The sequence below is a fragment of the Emydura macquarii genome, unplaced genomic scaffold (assembly GCF_026122565.2).
Source record: "Emydura macquarii macquarii isolate MOO-44397 ecotype Brisbane River unplaced genomic scaffold, CSIRO-AGI_Emac_v2 contig_1644, whole genome shotgun sequence".
In the NCBI taxonomy this organism is placed as follows: domain Eukaryota; kingdom Metazoa; phylum Chordata; order Testudines; family Chelidae; genus Emydura; species Emydura macquarii.
This window is the reverse complement of record NW_027131781.1, coordinates 24,557,132-24,572,152: the sequence shown is the minus strand read 5'-3', so window position 1 is coordinate 24,572,152 and position 15,021 is coordinate 24,557,132. Positions and strand designations below refer to the sequence as shown.

Below are 15,021 nucleotides of genomic sequence, written 5' to 3'. Positions count from 1 at the left end.
TATCCCCATAGTCCAAACTGTGGGGCAGTGTAGACATGCCTTTAGTGTTCTCACCAGCTTCTTCACTGCCAGGCTTGCAATGGTTTAAATCTATTGTCAGCTTTCAAGCTCCATGATGTGATTTGTTTACTAGCTCTTCACTGTGGGCTAAGTTCTAAGGGCCTTACCCAGACTACAGCCCATGACAAAGCACTGGGGGGGCGGGGTATGTCTATACCGCAATTAAGCACCCGTGGCTGGCCTGTGTCAAGTGACACAGAGCGGGGGGGGCTTCAGGGCTGTGAAAATGCTGTATAGGCGTTCACAAGACCCCGCGAGAGGGGGAGAGTCCCAGAGCCCAAGCTTCAGCCTGAACCCGAACATCTGACAATTTTAGAGGCCCACAGCCTGAGCCCTGCAAGTCCGAGTCAGCTGACACAGGCCAGCTGCGGGTGTTTAATTGCCATGTACACATACCCTGGGAGTTTGCTGTATTACTTACTGAATATGCACTGGGTAAGAACCTCAGGATTTGGCTCTGTGTGTCTAACAGGCAAACCTCAGTAAAGGCCTAATCCAAAGCCCATTCAAGTCACTGGAAATAGTCCCACTGACTTGATCAAGCCCTAAATTCAGCACTTTTTAAGGGACCGAGTCTCCAGCATCTTGTTTACCAGCATTCAAATTCCACGCAGTGCTCTGCAGTTCTGGAAGTGTATGTATGTCCTGTAAACAACAATAGTTACATGTCAGAACTAATAGTTATATTCTCTCTCAATTGTGTGTGTGTGTGTAATATCCATTAATGTTAACAGGTTAAAAGAAAATATAACTCTAAGGGTCAGATCCTGAGCTGGTGTAAATTGGCATAGCTCCACTGAACCTAACCTTTACACTAGTTAAGGTCCAGTCCTCAAGTGTTTAACCTTTCAAGCCATTAGTTATTTTAAATTTTACTACGGTTTGACATAATATGGTAACTTAAAGCACAAAACAGTAAGTCAATGTTATCAAATTTATGGGAGTATTATTTCATGAGTTCTTCTGAATATTCTATGTTTGTGCCATTCCAGATACAAATGGATCCAGCTGTAAGTTTCATACGTGATTGCAAAGATACCCACTCTCTTGAGGCCTACTGTAACTTCTGTCTCATACAAACCTGGAAAACCTCACTGTTATTCCCGTAAATCACTGAAATCAGTAATGCAAAACTTGAAACTAAAGATAAAACTGCATGCAAGATTAAAGAAACAGACACACAGCAATTCAGGGTTGCTTCTGTTTTGTTGCTGCATACCTTTTCCTCTGTCACACATTGAAAGCACCCTCAGCCCTGCACATTTGATTTTTTGGGAATAAGAAGAAGGATGTTCCAATGATTTAAGTACTAACTTAGGACTTGGGAGACTGGGCTCAATTCCCTGCTCTGCCATAGTATTCCTGTGTGACCTTGAACAAGTCACTTATTCTCTGTGCTTCAGTTTCCCATCTGTAAAATGGGAATAATAGCACTGCTCTACCTCACTGGGGTGTTGAGAGGATAAACAGATTACAGATTTTGAGGTGCTCAGATTCGATGACAGTGAGGGCCATATACGTACCATACATAGTTTTCCACTTACCCCTTCTTTTAAATCACAATGGTAGCAGTTCTGTTCTGTAACTTTCATAACATTGAAATCTACCTAAGGTACATACCATAGGATCTGAGCACTCAGTCTGTAATGGATTTATCTTCACAACACCCATGTGAGGTAGAGAAGTGCTGTTATCCCCATTTTAGAGCCAGGGAACAAAGCTAAATTATATGTCTTAGGTCACACAAGAAGTCTATGGTAGAGCAAGGACTTGAAGGGTCTCCCAAGTCCTAAGCTAATGTCCAAACCACTGGACCATCCTTCCTCTCTCAAAACAACCCAGAAATATCTTTTGAGGAGTTAAAATGTTGTGAGACAAGGGGCCCTTTGAGAGTGTATGACAGGGACACACTCAGGAATCACAATGTTGCACTGGAGCATTGCAACATACCAGGATGGTGTTTTGGAATGAGAAGAAATGTTAGTGTCATGACTCAGTGAGAGGATGGGTCAAAAAACAAAAAGCCCATCACTTTGCTACATCAAATGAGTCCTTACACTACATTGCAACATTATGAAGTTTCACAGGTCCACTAAAATGACTGCAGCCCACCACCATAAGGAATCGTCTGAGAATATGGGGATGATTGTGGAAATGCTATGATGGGGGGGAAATTGACATAACATCACAACACAAACATCACCATGTTGTCATGCGACAGAGAGGGGCAAAGTTCAGACAGACTCTTAGCCGCATTAAAGCTGCTGTATTCACTCACCAATGTTGGATTAGGGCAGGACATGGCTGCCCTTCCTTCCTTTGCATCCTAGCAACCTCTCTGCTGGCTGTCTCTGCTCGGCTTTTTAATATGTTTTTACTTCTGTGGTAGTTGTATGCAAAGATTCATAGAATGCAGCTAGACAGCCTGGATGTCCATCCGTCCTTTCCTGCTGCTAGTGGCAGCCAGGTCCTCTCCCTCTCCGCTAGGCATGCTGCCACTAGGCCTGGTAGATGGGAAGAAAGTGGCTGCTGAGAGTTGTTGCCAGGACGCTGTCTCCATAGAAACCTGCAGCTCAATCTGAGGGAGGCAAGGGTCTCCTAATAAAGAGAAAAAGAGAGAGAGAGACTTATTTATAGGAGGCAAATATTCACACACCGCTCAGCAACCAGAACAAATCCCTTTTTATCACCGTTTCCTCCCAATCTATTTCATAGCAGTGTCAGCTCGTTACAGAACAGGGAAGGGAAAGACCCAGCGAATAAAAACCTTATTCCATATGTTACAGCATGAATGACTAATGGTGACGGATTCTAGACAGTATAAAATGCAGTGGCTGTGGATAGCCTGCATGCTGTTCAGTACAGTCTGCTGAGTCCCTGCTCCAATCAATCTCTTGCTTGAGAAAAGTGATCATTTAATTGGAAGTGAATTCCAAATTCCTCCAAATTATTAATGGTGTAAACAAGATGAAAATCTGAACTGTAGTGGGGATTTTCCCCAAAGTGTGTGGAAAATCATGGTAGAATACAGGGCTGTCAAATTGTCATTCTGAATCAGTGAAAAGTTTAAAAAATGACATTTTCTGTTAGTTTCAAAGCCAGTGTATTTTTGGTGCCTGTAAAACTGCATGTATGTGTGCATGTGTTAGATCCCACAAAGAGCACATTCACCTATATTTGCATGCACATATCAGATATATAACCTATAGAAAAGAGTAGCCAGCAAAAAGGGTGAGCTTCTGGGTCTGCTTCTGCCTCGACTCTGGTTTTATGCTGGTGTGATTCTGTTGAGTTCAGTAGAGTTACAATGGTGCAAACCAAAAGTAAATAAAATCATATCTGTTCCAGCAATCCCAAAGTAGATCTTAAACTACATTTGCTTTTGGCTGAAATAGATATCAAATCCCACTACTGCTGTCAACACAAATCATCATAGTGCTAACCATCTGGTATGTCTGAAGGTTAAATAGCAACCTGACATGCACATACTTTTAAATAAAAGTAACTGAGGGTCTGAACCTATAGTCCATTGATTGCCCTCTGTTTAAATTAAAGTCGATTGCACCTCAGAGGATCAGGTCTGAAATGAAACAGTAACTCGTGTATGACAATCACTGGATTTAATACAAATTTATACCTTGATCCCGCAAACACACTAGAATGTGCTTACCTTATGCACATGAGTAGCCTCCTTGATTTCGAAAGCACTATTTGGGTGCCTAAAGTCACTCGTGTGTATCAGTGTTTGTAGGATTGGGGCTTAAGGGTGTCAAACTTACAAGTAAAATTGACTTGTTTGTTTCTTCTTTTTTCCAAGTGTGTGTGGGTGTGTGCACGCATGCGCGCGCACACAGGTATAAGGGCCAAATATTGCATCTGTTGTGCAACTCAAATTCCCATTGGTTTTGATGAGTCCACTCATTTTGATGAGTTTATGGTATGCAAAGAATGCAGAATGCTATTAGTCGTCTCATGCTTCTAATTAGCCAATCAGATTTGTGAAAGAATTGTGGGTGTTATAATAAAAGCATGAAATCTGCCAGAGACTTAGGGTATGACCTAATACAGATTTTCAGATATGGGACTGTCACCAACTCATGTCATGATGGCTGTGGCAATCATTTTAAATTCTGAATGCATTTTTTCTAGCCATGTTTTTCTGATACTGAGTTATGGTATTACACCATCCCAGCAGATTTTTATTTTTGTACTTTTATATTCCTATTGTTTTACATGTCCTAAAAACTAAAGCAATGAATTGTGATGACTTGAGACTATAGAAAAAAAATTAAGAATTAATATGCTCTGTAGCATGTTACCAGGGAGTATTTAATATTAATTATATAGAAGAACAACACAATTAAGTTTACAAGTTCTGTTCATGAACAGAAAGTTAATTTTCTCTTTGCTAATAATGATATTTTAGCTTGAATTATGCATAATGGGCTATTACTGCATCTCAAAAATATTGAAAAGACAGCTTACATAAATATGCAGCCTAAAACAATTAAGAAATAAGAAAATATTTCACAGTCTTCAACATATTGAAACATCATATTCCCCACCATTTTTCAAGGAAAAGAGCTGCAATTTGGTCTTGGAGATCTTCCTTGCAGGAGGCCTGCTGAACAAGTGGAATTTAGTTTATTTCACTTGATGGGCTCTGTTAATGGCTTGGTTTTAGTCTTGCAATCTCTTTGTCACAAACATGACGTACTGCTTCCTCAACAGAGACAATCACATTAGGGTCTTCAGTGTCTTTGGTGTCTAGTTCAACTAAGTCTGTACTCTCGTCTGAAATAGAGTTGCCCACGTCTTCGATGACCTCAACAAATGCCTTGATGTATCATGCAAAAGAAGCCTGGACACCTTTCATATGCTCATGGCGCTTTTTGTTAGACCCTTCTTCAGGTGGTTCCTTTTTCTGCTGCAGCTTCAAATTGTCCCAATCAACCTGGTCACCTCTGGTCCCACTACCATCCAGAGACGAAGGGCCTTTGTACTTTGTGTTAGACCAACAGTTCCACCATCCCCTTTGATTATGGTATGATTTTGTTCATGAGCTTGGTCAAACATAATTGCAGAAAAACGTGCTGTGTTTTGCAAGTTGGGATAGAATGCACCCCGGCAACACAAATCAGGGTGCTTTGTGCTCCTACATTATGGACTTGCAAATGGAAGAGGGAGAATAGTCTACTTATGAATGTGCGTGTATAATGTTTACAGTAAATGAGATAATTGCCATGCATTGTGCTGATGGGTGCAGTGACTGATTAGGAACTGGGGAGGAGGGCATGTGGCAAGAACTATGAATTTACAGTATGGATTGATGTAGAAAAGAGTACAGAGTAACTGTGTTTGAATACAACTTCCTAGTTGTCCCTTATCATGTGTTCATCTTCATTATTTGAAGTACACATTATATGATGTGATGCAGTGATGGTAACCAAGGTTCTTAATAAAATAAAAGCCTTTTTTGTGAACATGGATGTAACAAAAAAAATTAAGACATTGCCAGTCAGGACAGCTACCATTAGCACACCAACACACCAGTAATAAACCAACACAAAATTAAACAATTTGCAAATTAAACAAAGCGCATAAACCAAACATTGGACAGAGCAAATAGCAAACACAGGGCCGACAAATAAACCCCTAAGGTTGCATGTCCCCTAGTCTTCTGTTCTCTTTTCCCTTTCTTCCATCTTTAGTGTGCATTTGGTGCCACAGCATGGGGATAGAGGCCTGCATGGGATTGGAGACCTCAGACCAATGGACTCTAAGGTCAGAAGGGACCAATATGATCATTTAGTCTGACCTCCTACACAATGCGGGCCACAGAACCTCACCCACCCACCCACTCTTATAATAAACCTCTTATAATAAACCAGGAGTCGGCAACCTTTTGGAAGGGGGGGTGCCAACTCTTCCCCCCACCCTCCCCCACGTGCCATAGGCTCAGCACCCTGGCCAGGGTATTAGGCGGTGGCAGGGCGGGCGGGGGGGGGGGGGGAGGCCTAGAGGCCAGTTTCCTTTCCTGCTCTCCTCCTCCCACCCCCGCTGCGGCAGTGGCGTACCTGGGAGGGGGGAGGCACCGACCAGGCCCTCCTCTGAGAAGCTGGCCCCCGCTGACATCCCCAGTGGCCACCCATCTCTCAAGTGGGCCCAGCAGTGCCCTAGGCGGGAAGAGGCCGCCACGAGGCTCCTGGCCAGGGCCAATAGCATGCCAAGATGGTCCCTCAGCCTCCCATCCTCCTTGTCCTCACCTGCCACGTGAGAGGGGTGGGAATGGAAGGGAGGAGTGGCTGCCATGCTGCCCTGTTTTGGGACCGGGAGCAGCGCGGTGTGCCGCTCAAAATGGTCATGCATGCCACCTTTGGCACATGTGCCATAGGTTGCCGACCCCTGCTCTAACCTATGTCTGTCTGAGTTATTAAAGTCCTCAGATCATGGTTTAAAGACTTTAAGGTACAGAAAATCCACCAGCAAGCGAGCCGTGCCCCATGCTACAGAGGAAGGTGAAAAACCCCCAGAGCCTTTGCCAATCTGCCCTGGGAGAAATTCCTTCCCAACCCCAAATATGGCGATTAGTTAAACCCTGAGCATGTGAGCAAGACTCGCCAGACACCCAAGAAAGAATTCTCTCTAATAACTCAGAACCCCGCCCATCTAACATCCCTTCACAGGCCATTGGCATATCTACCACCAGTAGTCAAAGATCAGTCAATTGCCAAAGTAGGCTGTCCCATCATACCATCCCCTCCTTAAATTTTGTGAAGCTCAGTTTTGAAGCCAGCTAGGTTTTTTGACCCCCCTGCTCCTCTTGGAAGGCTATTCCAGAACTTCACTCCTCTGATGGTTAGAAACCTGCATCTAATTTCAAGTCTAAACTTCCTGATGGCCAGTTTATATCCATTAGTTCTTGTACCCACATTGGGGCTGAATTTAAATAATTCCTCTCCCTCCTTGGTATTTATCCCTCTGATGTATTTATAGAGAGCAATCATATCTCCCCTCAACCTTCTTTTGGTTAAGCTAACAAGCCAAGCTCTTTGAGTCTCCTCTCATAAGGCAGGTTTTCCATTCTGCGGACCATCCTAGTAGCCCTTCTCTGCACCTGTTCCAGTTTCAATTCATCTTTCTTAAACAGGGGGACCAGAACTGCACACAGTATGCCAGATGAGGTCTCACCAGTGCCTTGTATATTGGTACTAACACCTCCCTATCTCCACTGGAAATACCTCGTCTGATGCATCCAAGGACCGCATTAGCTTTTTTCACGGCCACATCACATTGGCAGCTCAGTCATCCTGTGATCAACCAATATGCCCAGGTCCTTCTCCTCCTGTCACTTCCAACTGATGCGTCCCCAGCTTATAGCTGCAGGGGGATGGTATCAGCACAGGGGTGGAAGCTGGCGGGGAGGAGGAAGGGGCCTGCATGGTGGTAGAGTACTGCATGGGGTTGATTTGCCCTGTCCAGCTGTGGGTAAGTCCCCATTGTATGGACCACCCAAGTATGGAATTGTCCAAACTGTTGCTGGTCTGCAGCACATGGTACTGTGGAGGGGACTCATGGTGGGGTTGCAGCAGGAGCCTGTACTCTGGTGGCCATAAGCATAAGCAGCCTCTCAAATCGGTCTTTCTGCTGCATTCTATCTTCCTCCCTCAGCCAACATTCTTGTTCCAGAAACTGCACTGCAAGACTCTCCTTGCACATTGCAATTCTGTCCCTTGCTCTGCAGCCTCTGTCTTTTCATTTGCAGTGGATCCTTCTCCCTCTGTTATTGCACCCCATGTGACTCAGGCTTGAACCCACGCCTTCCCCCTGCAGAGGCCTGACTCCCTGAGCACAGAGGGCTTGCTGGCCCAGGTCAGACAGAACTCTGTGTGTGTGTGTGTGTGTGTGTGTGTGTGTGTGTGTGTGTGTGTGTGTGTGTGTGTGTGTGTGTGTGTGTGTGTGTGTGTGTGTGTGTGTGTGTGTGTGTGTGTGTGTGTGTGTGTGTGTGTGTGTGTGTGTTGGTGGGGGGGGTTTGAAAGAAGAAGAGGCGTTTGGACTAAGCCTGAGTCTGACCCCAGGCTTAGTCTGCAGTATAGGCATACAGATAGAATACTATACATCTGAAACCTTTTAAATGTACACAGATTCCTTTTTATTGTGCTGGAGCTTCACAGCCATCTTGCTCATACTATATTATTAGACTGAGAATTTCAAGTGTTTGTAATTTTCACACACTACAGTGAACTGACATTTGAAGGGAAATGCCTTCCCTCAGATCCCTGCACAGCCCTTGAATAAGTATCATTCACTTTATATGATCGGCTGGGGAATTAGATGTATATTCTTAATGTAAACTAAATTAAACCACTGTGTTTAAATGCAGGAAGAGGGCTAGACTGTGCCTTGTACATATGCCTCATAACAAAGGGCAGCACAGAGCCACACTGCTCAGAGGGAAGACTAAGGAGGCAAAATGCCTCTCAGAATGATAGGGTGCAAAAAACTGAGTGAGACATGCAGCTTGCTGCCTTTTGTACCACTTGTCCATTGACCAGTATGATGCTCCACTAGCCTGTATATTGGTGAGGCTAAGCCATGCCCCTACCTCCTTCCGCTATTGCCCTATTCCCTTTGGGGTTCTGTCTGCACTCCTCAGACTCAGAAGCTGCAATCCTACCTGGCCCTCACATGAGCTAAGCAACAAGGTACAGGGGAGAGTCCTTGTACCTTTTGTCCCCAGTACATGCTGTGGAGGTGTAAGACAGAATCGAGCCCTACGTGACTGAGGCACTGTGTACACAGGGAAGCTTTATCAGTTATATCTAAGGCCCTACTCGAATTGCGGGATGATTGTCAAAAAATTGCAGCTGAGTTATGAACAAGTCATGGAAAATTGCAAAAAAAATAAGGTCCATTATTACTTGCAGTAATAAAATCCATCATTACTTCTCCGGGATTTTGTGTTGTCTCCTGCCTGGAGCTGAGAGTGGGGCTCTGGGGCTGGCAACAGCCACCTGGGGCTGACAACAGGGCTCCCACTCTCAGCTCCCGGGTGGCCAGGGCTCCCCCTGCCAAAATTGCAGTGGAAACCTAATATTGGGGAATCTGCAATTTCCACAATATTGCAAATGAAGTAGGGCCTTACTTATACCGAAATACCCTGCAACATTCCCTGTGTAGACCAGGACTTAGCTAACGCAGCGAACAGCTGCTTTGCATGATACATTCATTGGCTCAGATTCTCATTTATTTTTAAGGCTCCTTTACACCACTCTGGCAGTGCACAGGCACCTTAACGTGGGCATAATGTAAAGGTAATTTATGCCCACTCTGATGCCCTTTTACACCTGTAGATAGTGTAAAGCAGCCTTCGACCTTGTCTACGTGGGAAAGATTTTGTGGTATAAACTAGAGGAGTGAAGTTAAACTAATATAGTTACAGGTATAATCCACCAGAGTGGACACTCTTAATCTAGTATAGAAGTGCCTTTTTCAATTTAGTTTGTGTCACATGGGAAAGGTTTTCTGCTGAACCAAAAAAAGCCATTCTTATACCAGAATAGAAGTATCCACATGGCGCGTTATGTCTGTATAGTTATAACTGTATAATTATATAAATATAGTCACTATACTTGTATAACTGGTAGAACTTTCCCATGCAGAGAAGTCCATGTCAAACTAGAACCAAGCGCACTGTGTATAAGTAAAATGTGACTAGACATATTCCAGACAGTGATTTTAAGATATCCCTTCCACACACACTGCTCACAAAGAACTGAATCGCATAAGATCCACATTTGTCTTGTGCCTCCATTATTTTTTCATTAATTAGTATGAAAAAGAAGAAAAAAAAAATATTCTGTGCTGCAAAACATGCTACCTCCTGATGCTGGCTGGTTGTAATTTCATACATAAAAAAGTAATTCTCATAGAAAATATGTTCAAATTCTAAAAACTATTTACATTTATTGTCAAAAAGAGCATTTGCTTTTTTCTCATACATTCTGTAATTTTCCTCTACTCATCTCCTCTTTTTCTGACTTGAATTTCTGCAGTTAACCTTGCTCTGGGGTTCACTGTTCAATCTATTACATAACTACTTTAAATATATGACCATCTCACATCTCCTCCGTAATGGTTAGAAATATCCTCTTGATAATGTAACAATCATCGCATGTAGTACTATAATAAAACCTTACTTTCTGGAACTTTTATATATAATAATTTGTCTCCTAATACTTAAGACTGTGTCAGCATTTGAATTGTAAACAGATCTTCACCCGAGTTTAGAAAACTGATGTATAAATTCCTTCTGAGATGAAACCCAGCTAGATTTGTTTTCCCTATACTGCTCAAGGTAAAGAAATATAGAAGTCTTGTGTATTCAAAAGTGGTTTTTAACTCAACCTAAAATAGCTAATTTTATTAAATAACTGACATTATGCAGACCATCTATCCACATGGATTTGAGGATAATATTAAAAATTACAGAACTATTTCACTTTTTAAAGTCGTTATTAAACTATGACTTTTGTATCTAGGATCTGATGTATTATTACTTGTATTGCGCTAGCAGTTAGAAGCCTGAATCAGGGATTGAGGCCTTATTGTGCTAGGACACACACACATACCCTCTACATAAAAAAGAGTTTATAATCTAAGGCACCAGTTCTGGAAAGACTTATTCATGTGCTTAACGTCACATACTGAATAGCCCCACAGTGCACACGTTTAACCGTGTGTGTAGGTCTTTGCAGGATCAAAGCCTCAGTGTATGATGAGAGACAAGAAATGGGTACAACAACCAGACCGGTGGAGCACAAAGTAACAGAAAGATTATTCTAATTAGTGTAATAAGCAATGGTCACAGCTTGTGACCCCTATCAAATGTGTCGTCTTATAAATTAAAATGAGTTAGTCTACAGCACAAATGAATGATCTTCACCATGCACCTGGAATTAGACTAGCACCAGAAATCTGTAAGTAACTGCATCCCACACCTCTGTTTCCCTTGGTCTCTGAGTTTAACTTTTAGACTATTGTAAGTAATTTGGCATTGGGATTGTCTTTGTATGTATTCTACAATTCCAAGAAGACAGTAGGCCCTTAATAAATAAATAATAATTAGAACAGGTGTGTGGCAGCCACATTCGAATCAAGGCAATAACAGTCTATTAGGTCAACAAATATACATTTTAATACTCTATACTCCCTAAATACCAAGAACAATGATCATTTGCATCAAGACCAGTGGTATATGTAGCCTGGTTCTTTGTTTCCAACAGCAGCCAGTATTAAATGATTCAGAAGATGGTAAAAAACAAACAAAACCCCACCATATAACAGCCAAGTATTTAATAACTTACTCATAAGGGAAGTTTCTTCCTAATCGATATCAATTTGTGGTTGGTTTAGGCCCTGAAGCATGAAGGCCTGGTTGGTTTAGGCCCTGAAGGTATATAAAGCTGTGGATGTTCTTCATAATAATAATAATAATGTAAAAATCCAATCCCCTGGAATCCTATTAAGCACATGGCTTCCTGGATATTTTGTGGCTGGTTAATTATGTGTTGCATAAAACAAAATATTTTATTTTATCAGTTTTAAATGTGTTGCCTTTTAGTTTAATTGAATGTCCCTATGTCTTGTATTATGAGAAATGGTAAACAGGAGCATATGACAATACTACTGGGACAGAGAATCCTACTATGTTATTTCTTATATTTCACCTCTGTAAACTAAGTAGCCCTAATCATTTCACTCTTCCCCCATACGGAAGTCTCTCCAAACTTTTGTTCATCATAAACAAACAGCTCCAGACCATCAGTCAATTCAGTTTTGTAATGGTGTTGAAAACAGTTGGGTCCCATCTACACTGATGCTAATTTGGGCTATCTAGAGTAAGGGAGGTGTAGAGCAGTACAGGAAGGGAACGTACCTGAGCTCCTTGGTGCACAGCGAGTCTACATGGGTGCATGGAGGGAGAAGTACCTGTGTTTCCTCAAGTTCAAGGGAACTTGTGCCTTTCTCCCTATACACTACACAAAAGACAGAGAGAGACAGTCCAGCTCTAGCATTTTCAACAACAATTCAGGTGAGCCTATTCCTGACAACTATTGTCAGCAATGGGTCAATTTTCTAGAGTAGATGGATCCTAGAAGCACTGATAAAACAGCAGTACAACAGGTCTGAAGTCGCTCAAATTAAGTGTCCAATAAGAAGAGGGTTTTCCTTATTCTCCTTCCCCAACCCAGTCTCTCTCTCTTCTTTATTCGTGTAATTTGTATTAAGATTATTTTAAGGCAATAAACTTCAATATTAATACAAATGCCAAGTACAAAACAGATACAGAAACATGTGCATATAAAACCTAGATACATGACAGATATTTTATTCCTTACATTCATAAGTATAATATATCTGTAACGGGTTCCCTTTCTGGATTGATTTCTATTTTTTGCTTTTCTTTAACTTTTTTTCTCTCAGTCTTACAAGGTTTACATAACTTTTTCCAAGTTCAAGTGAAACACTGAGCAAACTTTTTTCCAGTTCCAATAAAACTGCTGCTACTCACCTTCTGCAGGAAAATAAATCATGAAGCTCAGCTCTTACAAAATTCAACTCACTTTTAGCACTGAGAGATAAGTTTGTGTTAATAGTAGTTTGTGGCTGTATTTACTATCCAACTTTTTCTTCAGTTAAACTGTTTTCCCCCAAAATCAGTCTGAAATAATTCCCAGGCCTCCAATGCAAATCGCAAGGTTTACTTGATCAGTAATGTAAGCAGAGTTGAGCTGAGCAGGCGATGTTTAGATTTTTCAAAACCAAAACCAAGCATGGCTCAGATCCAAGGGAGCTGTTCTATTTTATGCAAACCACTAAAGTTTGTGGGACTAAAGGGGAGGCCAAATAAATCGTTTTTGTTCCATTTCTATACCGAACAAACCAGGGTGGTCTGGATATTGCAATACCTCATCAGTTACATTTTATGTTTGCAAATCAAACCAGGTCTGGTTCTTCAAATGCAGCTTGAGAAGCAAAGCAGGAGTACAGACCCACTTTGCAAATCAGAACCCCAATTCTGCCATCAGATCCATGAAAGCAGATCCATTTACTTCTAGGGAGCTCTACTGACTTTCATTTACCCACACAAATCCAGTTGCAGAATCAGGACACATTCCAGGAGTGGTTCAGACTACAGTTCTATTTTATTCAGACCACCAAAGTTTCAGGAAGGCAGGTTTGGATAAAGATTCCAATTTTGGTTAATCTATAAATTATTGTGGAGGTGAGTCTTTGTCTGCTTGAAGCTTCTCCCCCCCACCCCAATTAATCACTGTCTGTTTCCACTTTTTCTATTAACCACTGTCCTTAACAGTGATTAACTGAAAAAAATATGCAGTGGTTAACAAATAAATAGTTATGGACAATGGTTTTTAATTTTTTTTTGACGGAATGCAATCATATTTCTTATTGTAAGATTATTTTTGTTTTCTATATTATGTTCTGATGGTGCCTATATGCCCCCGTTGGAATCCCACTGAAGCCAATGTAATTACTCCAATGCTTAAAGCACATTCAGAATCATTTTCAGGATCACAGCCTAGATCGTGAACTTTGGGGGACAGAGATTGTGTCCTCTTAGGGCTTGACTACCTAGAAAAGTTGTACTGCTTGAATTATTCTTAAACCAGTACAACCTAACTAGCAGGATACCCAACTTGGCTATAGATGCTTTGTCCTCTTCCCGAGCAGTATAAAAGTGCTTCATACTGATCTACCTATTCTCGTACAGGCAGGGGAATAAGCTATACTTGTGTGGCCAGATCTACACTACAAAGTGATGTTGATATAGCTACATCAGCCAGGGTGTAAAGGAAAAAAAATAAAATAAATAAAAATCACATACAACCCCTAGCCAACATAGCTATGCCAGCAAAACCACAGTATAGATGCAGTTATGCTGACAGAAGAGTACTTCTGTCAGCAGAACTAATGTTGTCCAGGGAGGTAGTGTAGCTATGTCAGAAGAAGAACTATCAGCATACCCCGCTGTCAAGGGGCTGATACAGGAGCTGATGCCCATGACGGGCAGTATGTGGGGCAAAAGCTGTGGGTCTATGCCTACTCCGCTAGCTTCACTTCCAAGACAGCAGCAGGGTGGTCCCTGTCACTGGGACCACTCTTTCTTCCATTAGTGTGGCTTAATAGTCTGAGCCAGCAGTGCACCCCTGCAATTAAGGTCACGTGGCCTCATAGCCAGAGTCAGTAAAGCAACCCCCTTTGTTGGGGCAGCACAGCCCAATGGCCAGAGTCACTGAAGCATGGCCTGAGGCTCCATTGGGGTAGCAGGGTGCTGCCTATAGTGGTGCAGTGCCCAGAGTAGGGAGGGGCTCAGGCCAACCCTGCTTCTCTGAGCCCCAGCCCAGGGCCCTGTTGGTGCTGGGAGTGTTTTCCACCGAGTCAGCAGGACTACACCTGAAACACACTGATGGTGGCTCTGCAACTCCCCCTTTTTCACTCCTCAGCCCCTCTGGGCTACTTCCTACCCTGTCATCATCAGTGATGCTCCATGATCTCTGGGGTCCCCCATCCATGCAGCCCCTGATGGCTCAGTCCCTCTTCGGGGCTTGCCTGACAGCCTGGACTCCGGCTGCAGCTGTCACCAGAAGAGAGCTAGTAGCATGCTTCCTCCCTGGTCAGCAGTCCATCCCAAATGAGCTGAGTTGCTGCCGTTTATATTCCCCTTCCAGGCTGAGCATGCCCAGCAAAGGTGGGAGGCGTGGCTTCTTCAGCCTGCAGTGAGTCCTTAACCCTTTCTAGGGGCGGGGCTGATATGCCCTGCCACACCCACATCTACACTAAGGAGCTCTGCTGGCATAGCTATAATGGCATAGCATCTCTAATGTACACAAGGCACTCTTATACCCCACACCAGGGTTTACATTGATAACTGTTTCA

General features: G+C 42.7%; 1 protein-coding gene across 1 annotated transcript in view; it reads right to left on the bottom strand.

Annotated features, from left to right (window-relative positions):
• The window catches only part of FAM81A (family with sequence similarity 81 member A), a 36,784-nt gene extending 22,103 nt beyond the window's left edge, over positions 1-14,681 (bottom strand). The window contains exons 1-3 of the mRNA XM_067555964.1: positions 14,610-14,681; positions 11,999-12,098; positions 2,339-2,658 (exon numbers count right to left, since the gene is read on the bottom strand). The gene's annotated coding sequence lies outside the window, so the exon portion shown is untranslated. The remainder of the gene's footprint in view (positions 1-2,338; positions 2,659-11,998; positions 12,099-14,609) is intronic.
• Positions 14,682-15,021: the final 340 nt, after the last annotated feature.